Genomic DNA, 13,056 nt, shown 5'->3' with positions numbered 1-13,056 from the left:
ACCAAGCTTATCAGCATGCCAATGGTTGTGTAAAGTATTAATATCGCTGTGGGGCATCTGACCAACACGTTTTTGTAGCATGGAATGTGTCATAGAGAAACAAAGTAATGCTCCCAATGGCTGCCCAGGCTTGGAATGTTTTGCCTGAATCCTCAGGAGGGGCAGAACCGTGTTCTCCGAGCATTAGCTTGAGTGTGTGAATCCCTCGGGTGTGACAGCAGAAATGGCTGCCCTGACAGAAGAATCTCGCCTTTGTTGATGCTTCCATCATTTCTTTCAAAGGCTAAGACTTAAAGTCGCACACCGATATAGATAGCTGAAGAAAGTCTCCAGATAACATGCCAGCAATGCATCAGTCCAGGATGGAGCTGTAGTACAGATGATCTTTATGTCAAATGCCACTTAATGCAGCCAGAATATTGGCTACAACCCAGTCGTATAGGAAATGGACTTGTGTTGTCTCATTGATTGCTTTCCAAACAGTGGCAATTTTAAGGCTTCTAGGTAACAGCTTTGCTGTTGAACTTAGACAGGAAAAAAAATTGCTGATTTCTGGAATTATTACTCCTAGAAGATGAAAAAAAAATTAATGCACATCACATCCGGCCGGCATCCAGCAATGTTGATAATGGCTAACATGCTCTGGGAACTCACTATATGTGTGCACTACACATTTTGCACATGAATTCCCATTTATCCTCACAATAATCCTGTGGAATAATGACTGGAATAATTTATCCTAATTTTATAGACATCTACCTAGGAAGCCGAGAGCCAGGGATTTGAACTCGATTCTAGATCCTATGCTCTTAATTACTGCATTGCCTATTTAAATTATGTAAAATAACTATTTAATAAGATTTTGAATAACTAAATGAATAAGTTAATTTTTGAGGAAATGTGTAAAATAATATTATCTAGAAATAAATATTTAAAAGCAAAAATATTTATTATAATTACCACAGAAAGATTTACTTATTTAATGCAACCTGTAAAATCTATTTCAACAACTTTCAAAGTAGAAATACATCTTTGGTTGATAGAGTAATTGAATAAACTCAAAGTAACAACAACCAAAAAAGACCGTATATTACCCTCCTATCTTACTACCAGCAATTATAAAGAAAATAATTTAATTTGATCTGCCCCTTTATAGATTTTTTTAATATAGACAATGAAAAGCTACATGACAGGAGAGAGACTGAAATCACACCAATGAATGGCCAAGGAACTTCAGCTCCTCAAAACAATTGAGAATACTTGTTGGGTTTTCTCATATTACATTTATGCACATATTAAAAGTAAAGGACACTAAGAGAAATACAAACCAAAAAAATATTCATGGAAATGGATTATCTATAACATTCAAATGTAATGGGAAAAAACAACCAAAAAGAAGAAGAGTAAAAACCTTAAAGAATATGTATATAGGATCTATTTGCAAAAATATGAGCTAATATGCAAAGAAATAATTGATGAATGCCACAGGGAACCACTGAAGAAGAATTACCCCTGTTCACATGATCTTTTAAGAAAACCTTCAAAGAAAAGAATATAAAACTGTGATACATAATACAATCTCACTGTAATCTCATAAATTCAAATATTTAGAAAAAATATCTATTTCACATTGTAAAAATTATTTAGAAAACTAAAACAAAAAAGGAAATCAGGAACCATTACCCCACTGTTTGTTTCAGGTCTAAGCTTACAAACGTCAGGAATTCATGTATCTCCCATAAGGAAATGAAGATCAGTAGTAAATCTGCAGAAATATAAAGCTCCCTCACATGGCAGATGACAGAGAACACAGAGATACAAATCCAGGCAGAACATTAAAGATTGAAAGCATCGTGATAAATAAAGACAAATGATCCCAACACAATGGTAACCAGCTAGTGACCTGACCATCAGGAAAACAGAGGTAGGTGAAAGGTCCCAGCAGCTGCGGTCTGCAAACGGGCCATAAGCAAAGTGCTTCTCCATATTAGCATATGGAAAAATGCCATATTACTATTTTTCTCAATACACAGACCAATGAAGAAGTCACAGAATTTTAAACATGTTACCTGGAAAGAAAGATGAATAATGTAACTGGAGCGATTGTCATACTATTAAAATCTTGGCCAGATTCTTCCTTGTGCTTTCCACACCTCCTGAAATTTATATAGTGAAAATTGTGTTTGTGGTAATTATTTAAAAGAGTAAGTATGATCCTCACGTGTAAATTACTAGTCTTTTAACTCATTATAAATAAAATTATACAATTTAACTCTAAAATTGAAATTTAAAAAAATTCCTAACCCAAGCCTTTCTAATCAATTACAGTCTGTCCTTCTTTTCTTCTTTCATCCCTTCCTTCCCCAATGATTTAAAAAAATTCAGTTAGGGTTGTACAATGTGTCATATTCTTACTTATCCTTCAGGTAGAAAAGCTCATGAGACAAAATCCCTGTCATCCAGGAGTTCAAGTCTACCAGGGAAAATAGACATATTATGAAGTTATCAGAATAGTATAGTTAGATTATAATTTTTAAAATTATAGTTTAATTAATGTATTTTTTTTGAGACAGGACCTTGCTCTGTAGCCCAGGCTGGAGTGCAGTGGCATGATCACAGCTCACTGTCACTTATACTCCTGGTCTCAAGCCACCCTCCTGCCTCAGCATCCCAAGTAGCTGGGACTACAGATGCATGCTGCCATGCCTGGCTACTTTCTCTCATTTGTTTTGTAGAGACAGGGTCTCTTTATTTTACCCAGGCTGGTCTCAAACTCCTGGCCTAAAGCAATCCTCTGGCCTCGGCCTCCCATAGTGCTAGGATTACAGGCATGAGCCAAAAGTATAATTTTCAAAACTAAGTATGATTAACGATGCTGCAGGCTGCCTGACGGTAGCACAAAGGAGAGTGTGGACGATTTTGTTTGGATGCACCAAGGAAGGGTCTCTAGGGAAGGTTACTGGGCAGGATGGGGAGGAGACATTAGTCACCAGGTGGACGGGAGTGAGTGGGGTCTCAAGAGCTGGAACATCATGTCCAGACCTGAGGGAGGGGTCAGCAGGCTGTGTGAGAAGGGGAGCGAGTGATGGTGCCCCTCATGGCCTGAGCAAGACACTTTGAGAAGGTTGAGAAATAATGCCAGAGAGCCCAGTGGGCTAAGGATGCTCATAGCTCCCATTCTTGTGTTCTCGTCCTTCCTCACCCCATCCCCAAAGAAGAAATTGAATTGAAAAGGCTTGTAGAAATGTTTGGGGGCCTCAGTCCCAGATGCTGGAGTTGTTTCTGTTCTGGCTCTTGGGAGCCAGATAAAGCAAGAAGAGATTGCCCCCCCCCACCCTCTCTGGGAGAGGGGCCCAGCCATCCAGCCTCCCCTTAGGCCTCTCTATTTCTCTCTCCTCTCCTGGCACTGGGCATTGCTTCTTTCTTTCCATGTGGACAGTGTAAAAGGTCTTGGGACTGCTTTTCCATGGCAGGAGGCCTGGGTATCTGTATCCCACTAGCTCTTCTCACAGGATCAGAGGTCTTAATGGGCCCAGAGCTCCATTTCCCTGGTAAAGAAATGCACCCATTCTTACCTACCCAACCCTCTCCCCTCAGCACCCCTTTCACCCAGAGAAGGAGACCTGGAAAGAGACTTGGGCCTACCTAACTCAGGCAAAAGGATCCTTTCTGGTTCCTCATGGTCTAGTCCAGTTCACGATAGCACTGGGGCCAGAGGTCCTGCCAGTAGTAAAAGGTGCCTCTGCATTTTATCAGTCTCTATTCAGATGGTTCTCTCTGGAAAGCTCTCAGAATGTGATGGTTGTGATTTCAGAACCTGAATGGTCCTGGATTTCCCAATCATAACAATGCCTGCCTGTCTTTCTGACTCTCTGCATGTACATGCAGCAAGGCCAATGTCATAGGGAGTCTTATATGCCATTCTGAGGGCAGGATTATATAGGTGGCCACTGAAGGGTTTCAAGCCACATGATCCAATAAGCATTTCTAAAAGACCATTTAGGCAGCTGTATTAGACAAGATTGTGGGGAGTGGCAGGGTGGGGTCGTGCTCTGAGAGGCAGAGGACCAAATTAAAGATGACAAGGAGGACTCCAGCAAGGGAGAGAAGGACAAAGACGACTTACTGTAGTCAATGGGGCTTAGTGATGAGTGGGGAATCCAACTGGGAAACTGGATGATATAACTCACCAACTAGAGATTTGCTCAATAACGAGATAGACAATGAGTTATGTTCTGAATATCTCAAAATAAATGAGTTTGGGATGCCGCTGGAAATAAGCATGGAGACTTCCAGTTAGTAGATTTGACACATGGCTCTGGCCCTGTGAGAGAAGTCAAAGCGTGTGGGAGGCCAGAGATGCCACAGACTTAGGTGAGGTCAGCCACGGAGGGTGTTTTGAACTTGCAAGCCACGGAGCCGAGTGAGAATGGAAATGTTGGGAACGTATAATTGTAAGATGAATAGAGAAAACAGAAGAGGGAGTAAGAAAGACTGAGGAGAAATTTTTTAAGACATAAAAAATTAGAAAATTTCTTCTAGAATTTCTCAATGGCTTTAGACCCGTGGTTAGAAAACCATGGACTGTGGGCCAAAAGCCTGCTAGTTGTTTTTGTAAAGAAAAAAAAAATTTATTAGAACACAGCCACATTCCTTCACTTTTGTGTCGTCTATGGCTGCTTCCATGTGACAACAGCAGAGTTGAGTGGTTGTGTAGTTGCAGCTGGGACCATGTGGCCACAAAGCCTAAAATATTTACAGACCTTTAAGGAAAGCTTGCTGACCCCTTCTGTAGATCACAGAGGCATGACACAGTCACCATTTTTCTTAAATGTCAACTATAGAAAGAGTGAAGCAGGTGACTTTAAGATCTCATCTGTCTCCATCAATCTTTGCAACCATCGGGAGAACGGTACTGTGATAGGTAAAAAAATAAGTCCATCAGCTCCAGTGTGGACTGGACACAAAATCTGGAAAATAAAACCACAAAGTATTTCATCAAGATGGATGGTGCCCTCGCTAATTAATGCCTTCTCACGAGGAGAATTAAACAGAATCTAATCTTTGGTTTGGAGACATTCACTCAGTTTTGGGCAACTATCCTGAATAATGCTAAAAGCAACGTGAAGGGCCACGTCAGGTGACACTGAGTATCTGGGGAATGTCAGAACCAGAGACTAAGAGCATTAAAATCAGTCCTATATCCAGAAATCGGGGGATTGAAAAAAGCTAGCTGTGATATTGATATATGTGTATAAAAAGGCACAGATTGCTTCACCACATGAGCACAGAAACTAATGAGAAGATTGAAAATGGAGAAAGTTGATGTGCACAGAAGCCTGCACCAGAGAACCAGCGAAATGCTGCAGGAAATTCTCATGGACATCTTCTCCACCTTCCCAGGGATGCATGTGACAATTAGGTGCCAATGAATACCATGGGTGCAATTAGGAGAAGCTGTGAGTTTTGCACATCACTCCTGAAAAGCCAAAATTTCCTATTTAAAATACCAATATCTAAAAGTATTTGGAGCAGTAGATGTGAATTTAATGGAAACAAAATAATCTATCTTCTGGGAAAGGTTCAAGAAAATTAAACTCAGTGAGCTGGACTTGAACTTTAGCCTGTGTTTTCCCACATCTGCTATGAATATCTGCTCTTAGAAGCTGGTGTTTGTTGGTTGGGAAGAAAGAACACTAATGAATTCATTTTACTGGGAACCTTTATATGTATAAGCACATGTCTATCAGAACACAAAGGAATAAGTAGATGGTTTCTTACTATCTCTTGCAGACAAGGCTGGCTACAGAATTTGCAAAATGAAAATATGGGGCTGAAAAAGCAGCAAAAAAGTGCCATTAAAGGTACTAAAATATATACCTTTTCCCTTCCTTCCCTGGTCTTTCTCTCAACTTGTCATGGTGGTGTTTTTGTTTTGTTTTGTTTTGTTTTTTGTTACGTAATGTGGTTCTAACTAAAGAGAAAATTAAAATTTTAAATCATTACCATGTATTCTTTATATTGTGCATTGCCAGTTTTCAATGCAAATAGGAGAGCATTTAACTAGATGCAGAATCGCCGAGATGACTAGAATCATGCATGCTCATACATGCATATGTATTACGTTCCTTCCAGAATAGTGAAAATTCTGCACCAAACTAACTCAACTGTTTTTATTTCACCGTTAGATATGTGCACATTCTACCAACACTTTCCACCTTCAGCTCACTGATGAGAAAGGAAGTATGGAAAGGAAAAGGAACTATGGGTGCCCTGTCCATGCCTGTCCTTCTGTGCCATTATAAGTGGTTGGCATTAGGGGAGGAACATAGGTGAGGTCGGATATGATAGAGTTCTTGGTCGTTGGTGTTTCTTAGAGTCTACCATCACCTTTCATACTCGGGTTGGTAGGGAAAGAGTGGTCTCTCAGGACTGCTGGCATGCCCACATCCTTAGTCATAGATGTAACAGGCTTGCTTTGTCCTCAGGTTGAGACAGGGACATCTGTGAAGGGGACAACACTAGTCGGCAGGCACGCACAGGCATGCCCAGTATCTCCCCTGCTCAAGCTACACTACATTGTCCAATGGGACTTTACTTGCAGAACACAAGTTCAAAGATAAAATTATCTTTGTTGATACGGCGACATCTGGGCATTAAACCACAGAGGGCCCTTCTATGCGCGGGCTATGCACAGCTGCAGCAGCTGCAGGTGCCACGAAGCCAGCTGCACTTCCGTGGTTGGAGGAGCAGCTGCTCACGCCGGTCCGTGGGCAGCACCTCCAGGACCTGCTGGCAGCGAGAGTAGCTGGGCACAGGGACCTCAGCTCAGCTCCAAGCCCAGTGGGCGCTCGGGTCCGCCTTCTGCAGAGCCTGCTGCAGCCACACTGGTACCAAAGCCACCCAGGGCTCCCCTGGTCCTAGTTGCTCAGAGTCACCTAACAGACCTTCCTAAACGGGATTTTAACCTGCTCCGGTGGCTTTGATGAGGGTGAGACTGGGCATGTGAGAAAGAAAAAGAAAACTCTCCAAAGAAACCTGTGTTTGATTCCTCCAAAGAGAGAGAGGCAAGCCCAACGCCTGTCCGCGCACCTGGGCATTGCAGGCGATACTGCCCTTGGTCTTTCCGGGACCTTTTATGAACACAGCATGCTCAGGCTCCAGCACTGGGATAACAAAGCCTGTGGACTTGGACACTCCCCAACCAGGCTCATGGGCCCTGTTGCCCTGTCATGTTGTCACCCTGGAGTAGAATGGTGAGAATGGGTAGTTCTGTATTAGATGCATCACAGGCCTCCAAACTCACCTGGAACTCCCATAATATCTCTCTCCCTGGGCTACGAACATGGGGATCTACCCACACTTCATTTCTCTCTCTCCCAAATCACCTAACCTAGGGCCTGTCAATATTCCTGTGCACTAGACATGTGCCCTGGCCAGGGCACAAAATGAGCAAGTCAGGATCTGCACTCTGAAGTGGTCGAATTATCAAATGACTGTACTGATGACTGTAAATCTGTCTCCTTTGAGTCTCTTCTGTACACAGTGTTGTCTACTCTGTGTTTCACACACTCTCCCCAGAAATCTCCAATGGTGGGAGAAAAGGTCTCAGAGCAATGCTAGAGGCAGCTGCCTGGTGAGATGGCTTTGAAGTTTCAAGTTTTAATCTTACAACTTCATGTACGTTTTGCGGTTCTATCCATAAATTATCCAAATTTGTTTTAATATAGATCTACTTTAATTAACCCCATTAAATGACTTAACTTTCCTCCCAAACTTTTCAGGAGAGTCGATCCTCAAGGACAGTATTTAGCCAGTGGCTTTGCATAACATGCCCACCCAATTTGCGAGGTGTGGGTGCACGCTATGCGTGCAACGTTTTGCTTTTGTTCAACAGATACTAGTTGAGCACTCACTATGAAGAGGCGACATGCTGGACACCAGGGTTACTGGGGTTGGCAGATGTGGACACTGTCCCTAGACTCCCCAAGCTTACAATCTAGCGTCGGCCAGGAGGAGGGACTGGGATCCGGCCAGTGCTATTTCATCGGAATTACATAGCATGATACCAGTTTTTATTTTCAACATAGGAGGCGATAACTTGGGTCTTCCGAAACCACTTGTTTAGTGGTCTTTCCGTTCTTTAGTACCAGCTTTTATAATTAAAAAATACTTGCCTGGGTGTGCATGTGTTGGAGGTGGGGGCAGTTGGGAAGTGGGATGGGAAGGAAGTTTATTGCTCCAACCAGAGTTTCAATGTGGATTCATTAGTAAAAATGAACTACCTCTCTGGTTAACTGAACTGAATTTAATCACTATGAAATAATTCAGCGCTGACAGGATGGGCCAAATGACCTTGTTCCTTGTATTCCATTTCTGGATCTTTATGAGACTTTTCCCCCTCACTGGAAAGTCATCTTAGTCAATCAATTTTACATATTTGGTTGGATCACTTTTTTAAGGTAGATTAAGATCCAAGTGTGCTTTTGTGTTTTTAACTATATTAATTGCTTGATCAACTCCCATTTCAGAGCAGCTCGGGAAATGCTTCGTGCTTACATCTCTGCTTCTCTGAAAGCTGCTTCTCTGCCTTTCCCTTCTCGTTTATTAACCCTGCACTTGCCATGCAAATTATTCAAATTGTGAACTTCTGGCACTAGTAAATTACATTTATATTTGAATTCCATTAGAAGCTTTCATGCGTGATTGAGCTTGTTTATGTTCTTCCTTTCTAATCAAAGGACTTAGATCTAAAGTCTGTCCCTGACTCAATGGTAAGGCAAACAAGTTTCATCCTTAGAAAATAATTTCTAAGTAATTGAAAATGGGAAAAAGAGGAAGAAAAAAGTATTGTCGAATGTAGACTTTTTCTTTTTTATGAGAAACTGAATTTCTAAAATTAAAAAGGTTTAATTAAGCATTTTGAAATACTCACCAATAACCCAATGAAAAAAGTATAAACGCAACTATTTGTATATTTTCATTTCTTGTACAGAGAATAACTATGTTGACATTTAAGAAAACACATCTCTTTGTAAGGGCAAACTAAAACAATCAAATAGTTCCAAATGAATCTGGATATTCAAGAGGTCTATGCCATTAATGAGAATTGACCTAAGTCTTGCCATGAATAAAATACTGTCCCCTAGTATTTATGTAGACCTTTTAAAGCACATAACAAAGCATGATATTAAGGAAAAATTGACAAATTCTCTCTAGAGAATTATAAATAATGAGCTTGTATGAATAAACAATCCACCTCTCATTTTGGTACAATATTTCCAGGTGCGTTAAATATATATATTTTAATGTTCTAAAATAGCACACAAGAATTAATTGATTTACTAAAGCATTTAAATTTTTTATATTCTCTTTCCAAAGAAATACAAATTACTTTGGAGATCTCACCTTACAATAATGATTGTTCACTTGAGAAGAAAAACAAAGAACATTAAAAACACAATTGGCCTGATATGATAATTTGAGATTTCTCTAAACTCCAGTTATGTAGAGCTAAATTTTTATTAATTATTTCTCATGTCCTACTTCTAATTTCTCAAATTTTCAATAAACACAGGTTATATATTAAAACTTGCCCATTGTCTTTCCTTTTATCTCATCCACCTTTTAAAATCTAACTATATTTAGCCAAACTGGACTAACTGTTGGGTCTCCAAACATCGCTACACTCCCAATCTCATGCTTTGCTTGAGGCAAATATTTTCATTTACCTAAAATAGATTCCTCAATATCTGTGCCTACCATTATTCAACTTACCCTTCATTTTTCAACATGAAGACCAGCTTCTCTGTGAAGTTGTTCCTTCAAGGTGATCTCTCCCATCGTGAAGCACATGTTTACAATACTCTGACATGCAGTATCTTAAAAAAGTATATAAACGTGGGCTATAGAATAAGAACTGCATTTAAGTTGTAGCTGAGCACTGGCTACATATGCTTGGGCAAACTGACCTCTCGGACTCTGTGTTTTTTTGTCTGTCAAATAGGAATAGAAATACCCATATGACTGTGGTAAGGACCAAATGAGATAATTTACATAAAACTCATAGTACAGTGTTAGTAGTCCAACAGAAAGGGCTCAAGGTTTGTAGCTACTGCTACAATACTATTATCACTCCCACTTTATCCATGACAGATCGTCTCTGTTAGTTGGGTGAGGACAAGTATATTTCCCTAAATAGATGGTAGTGGTAAGGAAATGTCTATGTTTCTTTTGTTTTTATCCATCATAATGTCTAATACAATGTCATGATGCTTAATAAGTATTTGTTAATAGTTTCTTCTGTGAGTACCTTAAATGGCTATTCATTAAAAAAAAAGAAAAATGACATCCAGCTATTCTCCTTTCTTGCCCAACTTTTGCATGTGTGTGTGTGTGCACGCACCTGTGTGTGTGTGTGTGTGTGTGTGTGAGAGAGAGAGAGAGAGAGAGAGAGAGAGAGAGCCTATATGTGTACACTCAAGTAGGCTTAGCTATTAATAGCAACCTCTGGAATGGAAAGTCAGATAACTTTGTATTCCCATGGCAAAAAAACAACAACAACAAAAAGGATACTTCTAAAAATTGGTCATTCTCACCAATAAACAAAATATAATTAAATGTGCCAGTAGTTTCAAAGTATTATTAGCTAGGAGATAATTCAAAACAAATTTTTCCTAATAATAAATTCTTAAGAATTTAATCTAGGCAATGATATTTAGCTCAGCATCAAGTTTTCAAGCTTTTTTTAGCTTTGGAAAATTATAATTTCTGAGTAACTAAAACTTGAGAAATAAAAGACATCTTGCTAGCATAATTTGTAAAGCATTCAGTGGTTAAAATAAGAAAAATTAGCCTTTGAGTGAAACTTAAAACACGTTTGTCTAAAGCTAGCAGCCAAAACACAGGAAAGCAATTTATCCAAAATTAGATTGCTTTGAAATACTAAGGTTAATGGAATCAAGGGAGGAAAAAGGTGGGGAGATAATTTGGCATCGTTAAAACCTTCAACTTAGATGAGAGATAATCTAAGTTAACTATGTGAACATTAACTCATGTCTTAAAATGCTCCAAACAATTGGGAGCTGTTAGGGAAAATATCCCAAGAAAAAGAAGAGCTCAGGGTGATTTTTGTATCTGCCTTTTAGAAAGATAGCGTGAAGCCCATTGAAATCCTTTTCTAGAGAAGCTGCTCTAACTTACAGATAACTTGACTGAAAATCCAAGTTTATAAAAAGAAAACAGGAACTAATATTAATATAAGTCTAATTTGTAGAATCACTTAAGAAATAGTGAGTTTTTGATTTGAGTCCCTGAAATATACCTCTGGATATTAACTGGGTTTTTTGGCGAGACAGAGGGACATGATACAGAAAAACAACTATGGGGTTTTGCCATGAGGCTGCCTCCTAGAACCTGCATCAGTTACTTATATTAATTTCATTCATTTGGCTTATATTCATTCATTCATTCATTCATTCATTCATTCATTCATATGCAAGTGTTTAAATGCATCATGAGAAGTATAACTATGGCAAAAACAACAACAAAAATAAAATCACAAACTCTGCTTTCCTGTAATGGAAATAAGTAATAACCGTGTTTATTATAATATGTCCCCTTGGGTTGTACTTAGTATTTAATGTTTTTTAAGTCAAGTAATTCTGTTACAGTGACCCTTTTCCCCCCCATTTGGATCCCTAAGAAACCAGAAAACTGTAAATTAAATGTACCAGTACCCATAGCCATAGTATTTATATTTTTTGAAAAGAGTAATATTATTTGTTAGAGATCTTGTTCAGTCATTTATAAATAGTCACCTTTGTAAAGCAAGAAATAACCTTGTTTAAAAAACCACTGACATTGTTGTTCTATTGTCACCTGCTGGTAATTGAAAATGTGTTTCTGTCAGTTCTACCTAAGATGGAATGTAATTCCTTCTAAGATCTTGATCTTAAATTGGTAGCAAGAAAGCCAAAAAGGAAAAGCAAGAAGTCTTTACTTGTTCTTTGCACGAGTAATTTTGTACTGCCCTTTCTGATAATGTGAGTTATTATTCTTACTGACTCTCCGAAGGCAGCAATAGGCATCTCTTTTTTTACAGCTCTAGTTTGCTCAATTGATATGGAAGTGGGTCTCTGCCTGGCTTTGCAACACACGTTTGTAATGTTTATTTTAAAATAAAAAAATCCAGATTGCTTTGCTAGAACAAGCATCTATACACAGTAAATAGCTAAATTCTTGCCGCAATCTCCTCAGCTTCATTTCTTCCGAGAGACCACAGACGTGCTCTAGAACATGCATGACCTCATAGCCTGAAGTATGACAGTGATTACAAGGAATTAGTCTTAGTCTCAAAAATTGTGGATCCAGAATAACTCAAACTGTTACCAGCCTCAACTAGATAACGTCCCAAATCTGATGTTTAGAACGATCACATTCTGCAATGCTTATCTATATTTCCAGGAATGCAAACAGAATTTTAATTATACTTGTAACACTGCCTGAGGTAATCATATCACAGAAAATACCGAAGAGCTCTTCTGAAATTCACTTTTTTTTTTCCTGTTGGATGGAATACAGAGGACAGCTGGAAATAAGAGTAAAATTCTTTCTTAACCATCGGAGAATATGAAAAATAAACAGATAAGCTGATTTGGAAGAGATTATGTCATCTCATCAACCAAGCACAAGGAGTCACTTAATCTTGGAGTTGGAATAAGTTTATGAAGTCACATAAACAAACCTTTTTAGTAGAGCTGCAATTCCATCCATATGATTCTGGACAGAGGTAACCCCGACTCTATTTAAACACTTCCAGAAACTGGGAATTTACCATTTAGCAAAGCAGTCCAGCCCAATCCATTTATAAGGAGTTCTAAATGTTAGACACTTTCTTATAAGGAGCTGAAAAATTAGCTTTCTCTGGAACTTCTTTTTATTGTTCTTTGTGCTGTCCTGTGGAGTTAACAGAGTAAATCTAATTAACTCCTGTTTCACATGACAGTCTTCCAAATATTTGATGACACCTACCATGACCAGCGTTTGTGGGTGCTG

The sequence above is a fragment of the Microcebus murinus genome, chromosome 5 (assembly GCF_040939455.1).
Source record: "Microcebus murinus isolate Inina chromosome 5, M.murinus_Inina_mat1.0, whole genome shotgun sequence".
In the NCBI taxonomy this organism is placed as follows: Eukaryota; Metazoa; Chordata; class Mammalia; order Primates; family Cheirogaleidae; genus Microcebus; species Microcebus murinus.
The sequence above is the reverse complement of the archived record's forward strand: the minus strand, read 5'-3'. Positions refer to the sequence as shown.